General features: G+C 46.5%; 1 pseudogene; it reads left to right on the top strand.

Annotated features, from left to right (window-relative positions):
- The first annotated feature begins 8,243 nt into the window (after positions 1-8,243).
- LOC144108453 (sentrin-specific protease 1 pseudogene) lies at positions 8,244-8,966 on the top strand (annotated as a pseudogene).
- Positions 8,967-9,621: the final 655 nt, after the last annotated feature.

Genomic DNA, 9,621 nt, shown 5'->3' with positions numbered 1-9,621 from the left:
AGAAAAACTCACTATGTTTATTTCGGACTTCAACAGCACTCATCCTAACATCTCGTTTTCGTCGTCGCCTTCATCCTCGACAATGAATTTTCTTGACGTCCAGGAGACCATCACGAATAACAAACTTGAGACAACAGTCTACAGAAAACCCACCGAGCGTCACCAGTATCTGCACTACCAGAGCAGTCACCATTGTAAAACATCCATCGCTTACAGTCAGTTCCTCCGTTTCCGTAGGATTTGCTTTAAAGAAGGCGACTTTGAATCAAACTGCGAGCAACTCCGTGTGGACCTAGCACGACAGAGGCACCCATTGTCAGTCATCGACGATTCACTCAAGAAAGCTTCGAAGCATGACCGGCGCGAACTCATAAATGGCAAAAAGCAGCCACGCCCGGACTACCAAGCCAATCCGGTCCTTACCCAATTGGCTTCAATGCTCAATGTTAGCACAATTCTTAAAAAAAACCACAACATCCTTCAACAGAGTGAAAAGATGAAAGAAGTTATCCCTGATCCCCCACGTGTTGTGTATAGGCGCGCAAGGAACATCCGGGATATGATAACATCGTCTACAATCGGCAACCGTAGCTTCAGAGGATCCGCGCCATGCCATAAAACTAGGTGCAAACTCTGTCCGATGATGACAACAACAACCAGTGCTAAAATCACAGCGTCATCCTTTTCATTTAAGATAAAAGGTAACTTTTCATGCGACAGCGCTAATGTTGTCTACCTCCTGGAATGTGGCACCTGTAAAGCTCAGTACGTAGGGCAGACTGTTAGACCATTCAGAATTCGCATCAACAACCACAGATCACATGGCGGACACAGCCAAATCTCCCACTTTCAAAACACATCAACAACCTTGGGCACCCATTCGATAACTTTACAGCTATTGTACTCCAATCGGGGTTCAAAACAAATTATGACCGCGAGAGCTGTGAATCGTACCTTATTCACAAATTTAACACAGTCTCGCGCGGCATTAACGAAACAGTAGGCCGGCTATCATGCTTACACACTCAATAGATGTAACAAATAGTTATCCCAGACTCCTGGAATAATAATTATCCCAGACTATCAAAAATAATTATCCCAGACTCATAGAACGGGCGGCAGCATGCATAACAAGCATAGCTTCCGAGGTGTTTTCCTTTTTTCACTTGCATTGTCCCACATTTACTGCTATTTTCTTTCCCCTTTTTATTATTATTCTAATCTTGTATTGTCGCGCATTGTATTATATTGTCGCCCATTTACTGTTATTCCCCCACATTTTTTGCTGTCATGTCGGTCTTCGCTTCATACATTGATGAATTGTTTACTCTGAATGGTCATTTGTCTTGCGGTAGATTGTACTTCCGACTCATTGCAGTTCGCTTCTGGTGTTGGATTTATTGTTGGCCTTGTCTTTTGTCTGTATCTGTATGCGTGTGTATGGAGTGCCCTTCTAAGGATTGGTTAGGAACTTGTATTATTTGATTTCTCCCGTTTTTACACAACCCTTGTGTGAATGGATATTTCCATGTCTTGTACAATGGCTCTTCTTTCCTTTTTTTCCCTAATTTTCTTTCTTTTTCTTATTCTTTTTGTCTTTGTGTTTTTGCTTCTTTTTTCTCTTCTTTTTTTAGAGGCCTCTCTGGCATTCCTCTTTACCCCCTGCCTTCCCCCCTACCAGTTCCTCTGGAATGTTGCCTTCTGCATGTACAGGGGTCAAGCCCTTCATGCTTGTCACCAAAATGCGCCCTTCACCCCTTTCCAAAGCAGCCCTGAGGTGGTGCAAAAGAATCTCCCCCTTTTTCTTTTTTTCTTTTTTTTTTCATTTTTAATGTCCTATTTTGTATTCTCTCGTGTTGCCACCACCCTTCTCTGAATGCATATTACCAAGCCTTGTACAATGGCTCTTCTTTCCTTTTTTCACTACTTTCCTTTTTTTCTTTTTTCTTTTTTTCGTCTTTTTTTCTTTATTAGAGGCCACGTTTGCATTCCTCTATACTCCCCCTCCTTCCCCCCTACCAGTTTCTCTGGAATGTAGCTTCCTCCTTGTACCGGGGTGGAGCCCTTCACGCTTGTCATCAAAATCCTGAGAGGAGCGACACCTCGAGGGCCTTTTCAAGGCAGCCCTGAGGTGGTGGGAAAGAATCTCCCTTTTGATATTTTTATTATCTTAATCTTAATCTTATTGTTCTTTTGTTATTAAAAAAAATCGGCCTCTCCAGAACACCTGCACCAATTCTCTCTCTTCCTTTGTTAAAAAAAATGTTCTTCCTGGTGTCTTCCCTCCCCTCCAAGTGTTCTGAACTAGTGCTATGCTGTAAACTTCTAAACGTTGTACCTCGCGCATTCTCTATAAAAACTGCGTGTTTCAAACGCTGTACTACACTCGAAAAAGGCTGGTCCTCCAGCCGAAACGTCGTCAAGTAAATCCTGTTATGTTTCTTCAATTTTGGTGATTTTATATTATATTTACCAAATCAGCTGCCAGAAATCACTTTGGTACATATATATATATATATATATATATATATATATATATATATATATAGGGTGGCGCTGGTGAACACTCTCAAGGCTCGCTTACACCCAGTAAACATAAATTCCCACGAGAGCAGCAGATTGGACAGCCGTCGCCGTAGCTCAGTTGGTAAGAGCACCGGACGCGATATTCGGAGGTCGTGCGTTCGGATCCCACCGGCGGCATGGTTGTTTTTTCTGCTGCTTTATAAGTAATTTTCTTTAAGCGATTTATTAATCTAAGTATTATTATCCCACTGATAAGCATAACACATTAATAAAAAAATAAAAAAAAAATTAACGTTCCCCTATGCACCTTGGTTTCGGTGACTGTTGGCTCCCTTCATAAATTTGTCAAACGGGCCCCTCATTTCCTTTCACTTGTCTGTATATATATATATATATATATATATATATATATATATATATATATATATATATATATATATATATATATATATATGCGTATCGCCTCATAACTTAATAATATCTGCTGGGGTCCTTGGACCCAATATATTAAACATATTTTTGGAACATGGCGCAGTGCTTCTCTTGAAGCACCCTGGCACGAACTGCCCGGTATTCGCTGCATCCGGGATCGGCCCGGGGCAAATTAGCGGGTGCCTTTTCTTTCTATCTTTGCTCTCCTATCCTTTAACTCTCCTACTTTCAGCACGGGGTAGCGAGCATGGCCAGTCTTCAGCCAGTAGGCCGGCCCGTGCACTTTCCTTTCCTTCCCAGCAGAACAGCAACTTCAGTGTATTGCAGTCGTTATGGAGAGCACGAAAGACACGCAACAACGACAGAACGAAGCTAGGAACAGAGAACGTGCTCAAGAGACGTCAGAAGAACGCTCCGAGCAACTCGAGAAGCGTTGTAACGAAGATGCGGCTAGAAGACGTCATGCCACGTCCCGGAATGACTGTTCAACTGGTTGGTTGGATTTATGGAAAATAAAATTGCGCAGTATCTGTCCCATATATCGTTGGACCTCTGAACCGCACCGTAAGGAAAGTGATAAAGGAGGGAGTGAAAGAAGAAAGGAAGAAAGAGGTGCCGTAGTGGAGGGCTCCGGTGTAATTTCGACTACCTGGGGAAGATTAACATGAGCTGACATCGCACAGCACACGGGCGCCTTAGCGTTTTGCCTCCATAGAAACGCAACCGCCGCGGTCGGGTTCGACCCTGGGAATTCCGATCAGTAGCGAGAGCCCTAACCACTGAGCGACCGCGGCGGGTTAATCTTCAACTACGTAAAAGACCAGTTTGAGTGCTCAGGAGCTTCGGAATGAGACGCTGCGTAGACGACGTGCCGAGTAAACAAAGGTTTCGCAACTCAACTAGGGTTAACGAGAGCTAAACCAAAGCCAAAATTTTGAGCTTCACCTCCATCGAAACGCAACCGTCGCGGTCGGTTTCGAACCCGGGAACTACGGATCAATACTCCGGATCAGGACACGAGCGCATTACCTAATGAGCCACCCCGGCGGATTCCTTCCTTACCTTCGTTATTGAGTGTATCTTTATTTGTAAAATACTACTTTATGCCAAAAAGCATGCTGTCGCCCGAGAAAAAAATGCGCATTTTCGTTCCTCAAATTTCGTCAAAACGAATAATGTCTTCACGAGGTATAGAGCGTAGTTTATTCTAGGGTGCACTATAGCAGAGGCCGTAATAGTGGCCCGCTTGAACTACTTTTCTCGGCAATGCTCCAGCGGCTATGCAGGAACAGAAAGGGTACGGGCACAAAGCCCATTTCCTTCCCTTTCCTTCCAAAGTTGGGAGTGGCTTAGCTCGGCTATGACAGGATATACGCAGCGAAAGCTAGGGCTCAGCATGGTTAGTCTTGGTTAATCTTGATTGCAAGCCCAGGTTAGTCTGGTTGTCTAGCTATGTTGTTGCATTAAAGACGACACAACTGTGGTTGTGGAGCACGCGAGCTCGCGAGCTCTCCTTTTCAACCCTCCGACATGTTAAGAGGCATGCGACGAAGCTTTTGAAGCGAGAGGAGGCGAGCGCAACGACGAGGAACGCGGTGTGACGTCATACCGAACGGCAGCGGCGGCGAGCCGCGCCGTGTTACATCATGCCAGAAGGCGCGGCGAGCACACAAAGCATAGTAGCCGTCTCACATAGCTCAGTGGACACTCGAACCGCGCTGTAAATAAAGGAATAAAGAAGTGAGGGAACAAAGAAAACGCGGTTCGAGTGTCCACAGAAATATGTGAGGCGCGCGTTTTGACGTGATGTGCTTCCTTGGAGGGCGGAAACGGCGAAATGCCCAAGTTCACAGCCAGTAAAGCTTTCGCTTTAAGAAAAAAAATTGTCTCCGGCAGTTTCGCTTCTTCCTTCGTACATCCACAGCAAATCGGCATTCTACAGCACCCCCCCCACACACACACACAGAGAAAGCCCGAGCGTTGCACAGCCTTTGTAGACGCATGGGGGGGGGGCACATTCTTTACATGCAAGCGATTAAGCGAATTGAGGGAAGAGCCACATCGTGCTGCGAAGCGTTTCGCAAGCTTTCATTTCAAATGCGTTTTGAACTGCCGACAAAAATAATAATAATAATAATTGGTTTTTTGGGGAAAGTAAATGGCGCAGTATCTGTCTCATATATCGTTAGACACTTGAACCGCGCCGTTAGGAAAGGGATAAGGGAGGGAGTGAAAGAAGAAAGGAAGAAGGAGGTGCCGTAGTGGAGGGCTCCGGAATAATTTCGACCACCTGGGGATCTTTAACGGGCACTGGCATCGCACAGCACACGGGCGCCTTAGCGTTTTTCCTCCATAAAAACGCAACCGCCGCGGTCGGGTTCGAACCCCGGAACTCCGGGTTAGTAGTCGAGCGCCCTAAACACTGAGCCACCGCGGCGGGTCCGACAAAAAGGCTTGAAATCGCTTTTGGTTGTCGGCAAACATTAAAAAGTGTTATATATACGCTTTATCTTGTCACTTGTTCTCATATTTCAAACATTAAAAAGTGTAATAAATACACATTAGCTACCCACCCCGATGGCTCAGTGGATAGGGCGCGCGGCTACTGATTGGTGCTCCCGGGTTCGAACTCGACCCCTGTGGCTGCGTTTTTATCTAGGCAAAGCGTTAAGCCGCCCGTTTTCTGTGCGATGTCAGTGCACGTTAAAGAACCCCAGATGGTCAAAATTATTACCGAGCCCTCCACTACGGCGCATCTACCTTTCTTCTTTCACCCTCTCCTTTAACACTTCTCTTACGACGTGGTTCAGGGGTCCGCCGATATATGAGACAGATACTGCGCCATTTCCTTTCCGCAAAGAATATTATTATTATTATTATTATTATTATTATTATTATTATTATTATTATTATTATTATTATTATTATTATTTATACACATTATACTGTCACTTATTTTCATATTACATTACAAAAAATATACGTCTTGCTTTTTAAGTATTTCATATTTCTTAAAGATATAAGAATAAAAATAATGCCTATATATACTCTTTTTAAATATTGTAGAACACAAGAAACCGGTTCAAGCACTTATATTTTGCAACCAACATTGCCAACGTAAAGGCGGCCGTGTGCCGGGAAATGTCAGTGCAAGTTAAAGATCCTCTGGTGGTCGAAATTATGTCAGAGACCTCCACTACAGCACCTCTCTCTTCGCTTCACCGTCTTTTTTATGCTTTACCTTATAACGGCGCGCTTCAGGTATACACCGAGAATTTTGAGGCAATTACAGCGGCATTTTCTTTCCTCAAAAACAATCACTTTTCATTTTTTTCAATTTAAGCTTTGAACACCAATTTATGATAATTTCATTTTTAAAACAAAATTTCTTACATGCGGCTTACAAACGCAGGTACTGTGGCAACGCGGGGCTGTCTAATTCAGAAGCGGTGCTGCCACCGCGAAGTATTTCCAATCTGGAGAGGCTGTATGATCTGTGGCGGCGGGAATAAATTGGCTGTTGGGGAAAGGAAAGCGGGCAGTATCTCACACCTCGGCTGAAACTTTAAGCGCGGCGAAAGGGAAGGGATAAAGGAGAGGCTGAGAGAAGAGAGACAGAAATAGGGGCCGTAGGGGAGGGCTCCGGAATATATAATTTCTAACACCTGGTGACTTTAGCGGCATTTACATAGCAGACCGCACGGGCGCCTTTGCGTTTCCCCTGCATCAAAACGCGGCCGCCACGATATTGCGATATTTATTTTTTGACAACCAGGAGGAAGTGACGTCGACCAAACAGGCCGGAAGAAATCCTGAGCCATGAAATATAAAAACACCAGCACTGTGGTCTTTGGCGATATCAGAAGCGTTTGTTGAGGGGTTCTGAGAGGAGTGCGCAAAACTTGCTTCACTCGCCTTGCGCGTCTCAGGACGGTTGTGCCTTCTCGGGGTCGCCTTTCACGTGTGTAACAGTCGGCCACTGTTGGACCATTGGCGATGTGTTCGGAAAGCCAGAGCCTGTCAACACCTCCTAGGTAATACGAACGCTGACCGTGCAGAGCGGGCAGCAGTTTTGCGTTTGTCGTCCGCTAGCGCCGTTACCCTCGCTGACTGCTCTGGGTCTCCTGACAGTTGCAAAGGGACGCCTCAAACTGCCGTTCAGGACGCATTCTTTGAAGATTGATCCAGTCTGAGCACTAACGAGGTGTTGCGAAAGCCACAGCCCGTCGGCACCTACGAGGTAAGACGAACGCTGACTGTTCAAAGCGGGCAGCAGTTTTGGTTTTAGTCAGCCGCTAGCCTCGTGACGTTCCCTGACTGCTCTGTGTCTCCTGTCAGTTGCAGAAGCACGCTTCAACCTGTCGATCGGGACAGATAGTTTAAAGAGTTATCCAGTCTGTTTGAGCACTAACGACGTGCTGCGAAAGCCACAGCCCGTCGGCACCTACGAGGTATGACGAACGCTGACCGTTCAAAGCGAGCAGCAGTTTTGGTTTAAGTCAGCCGCTAGCCCCGTGACGTTCCCTGACTGCTCTGTGTCTCCTGTCAGTTGCAGAGGGACGCCTCAAACTGCCGTTCCTGCAGGACGCACTGTTTGAAGAGTGATCCAATCTGTTTGAGCACTAACGAGGTGTCGTGAAAGCCACAGCTCGTCGGCACCTACGAGGTAAGACGAACGCTGACCGTTCAAAGCGAGCAGCAGTTTTGGTTTAAGTAAGCCGCTAGCCCCGTGACGTTCCCTGACTGCTCTGTGTCTCCTGTCAGTTGCAGAGGGGCGGTTCAAACTGCCGTTCAGGACGCATTGTTTGAAGAGTGATCCAATCTGAGCACTAACGAGGTGTCGTGAAAGCCACAGCTCGTCGGCACCTACGAGGTAAGACGAACGCTGACCGTTCAAAGCGAGCAGCAGTTTTGGTTTAGGTCAGCCGCTAGCCGCGTGACGTTCCATGACTGCCCTGTGTCTCCTGTCAGTTGCAGAGGGACGCTTCCACCTGTTGATCGGGACAGATAGTTTGAAGAGTTATCTATTCTGTTTGACCATCAACGAGGTGTTCGAAAAGCAACAGCGCGTCTTCTCCTCCGAGGTAAGACGAACGCTGACCGTTCAAAGCGAGCAGCAGTTTTGGTTTAAGTCAGCCGCTAGCCCCGTGACGTTCGCTGACTGCTCTGTGCCTCCTCTCAGTTGCAGAGGGATGCTTCAACCTGTCGACAAGAACAGATTGTTTGAAGAGTGATCCTGTCTCCTGAGCGCCCCTGTGCAAACCTGAAGTGAAAACATGGCGGCGATGACCGTCGCAGCCGACCTCGAGGGAGACGTCAGCTATAGTAGCCGACTCACATCTGCCATGCAGGAAGAAGTGTCTGAAGCGCTGAAGCCGGGCCCACCGGAACAGGTTCTGGTCGAGGCCTTCTCTATGGCTATCACTCGACATGACATAGCCACGCTAGGAGAAGGCAAGGGACTTAATGACAATATTGTGAACTTTTACCTGGCCATGATTGCGCAACGCTCCAAGAGGCAAGGCGGTCCGGCTGTGTACGCGTTCAGTACTTTTTTCTTCACCAAGCTGCATAGCTGTGGACCTGACGGCGTGAAACGCTGGACGCAAGGCGAAGACCTCTTCGCTTACGACATTCTACTGGTGCCCGTGCACTCCGAGGACCCGTCCCACTGGTGTCTCGCCGTGGTGGATTTCTGCACGCCCGAGATGGTCATCTATGACAGCCTGGGTCCGCGCGATGAGCATGCCAACATCATCGATGATTTGGCGGACTACCTGGAAAAGGTGAGCCACTGGCGTGACTGCGACCTGGACTGGAGCGGCTGGTATTTTTACCCATCCAATGTGCCCCTCCAGAAGGACACCTTCGACTGCGGCGTCTTCCTGTGTCAGTACGCTGAGTATCTCACCCGGGATGCACCGATTTTGTTCAAGGAGAAGCACATGCCGTACTTCCGCGGCCGTATTGTGTACGAGATTTTACACCGCCGGCTCCTCTCATGGTGAAGCCTACTTACAACATGCCTCGTTTCAAGCGTCCGTGCACCCAGAATATATTTTCAGTTTGATTGTACTTATGTATCTTAAGTGCGGTTTTTATGTGATTTGGTGTAATTGCTGTTATTGAGGTTTGCGCCATTGTTGATTTTTTTTCATATCTACTGCCCCTAGTTATTCATTCTGTATATTGCAGTGCGTGAGCAGCTACTTCCCGGTTTACTAGCGTTCGTCCTTTTTGCTTTTTTATGTCGATAGTGTCGATTGCTTTTGCTTTTTCATGTCGATTGCTGAGTGTGCATTGCGTGATGGTAGAAATGTTATTGGAAGAGACGGAACTGGTGAGGGCGAAGACTATGCAGTGGAGGTCTCAGACATAATTTCGGCCGCCTGGTGTTCAACTTCCTCTGATAGCGCACACTACGCGAAACTTTTTCTATTGCCGTCGAAAATACCCGGTTCACAATCTTGTAAATATTTTATCATCGTCTGTTCGAAGATTATGCTCAGATTTTTTTATGCCTCTTGCTAATTTGTAATAATTTCTTCATTGATTTGCGACCACGCTGATCAGAGTTCAGTTCTACGTTTTTCAACGTTTTGTGTGTTGACAGTGCTTATGCATATTTATTGTGATTGATTGTTAGATCTGTTTTTGTGTGAA

This window comes from Amblyomma americanum, chromosome 10 (genome assembly GCF_052857255.1).
Source record: "Amblyomma americanum isolate KBUSLIRL-KWMA chromosome 10, ASM5285725v1, whole genome shotgun sequence".
In the NCBI taxonomy this organism is placed as follows: Eukaryota; Metazoa; Arthropoda; class Arachnida; order Ixodida; family Ixodidae; genus Amblyomma; species Amblyomma americanum.
The sequence above is the reverse complement of the archived record's forward strand: the minus strand, read 5'-3'. Positions and strand labels throughout refer to the sequence as shown.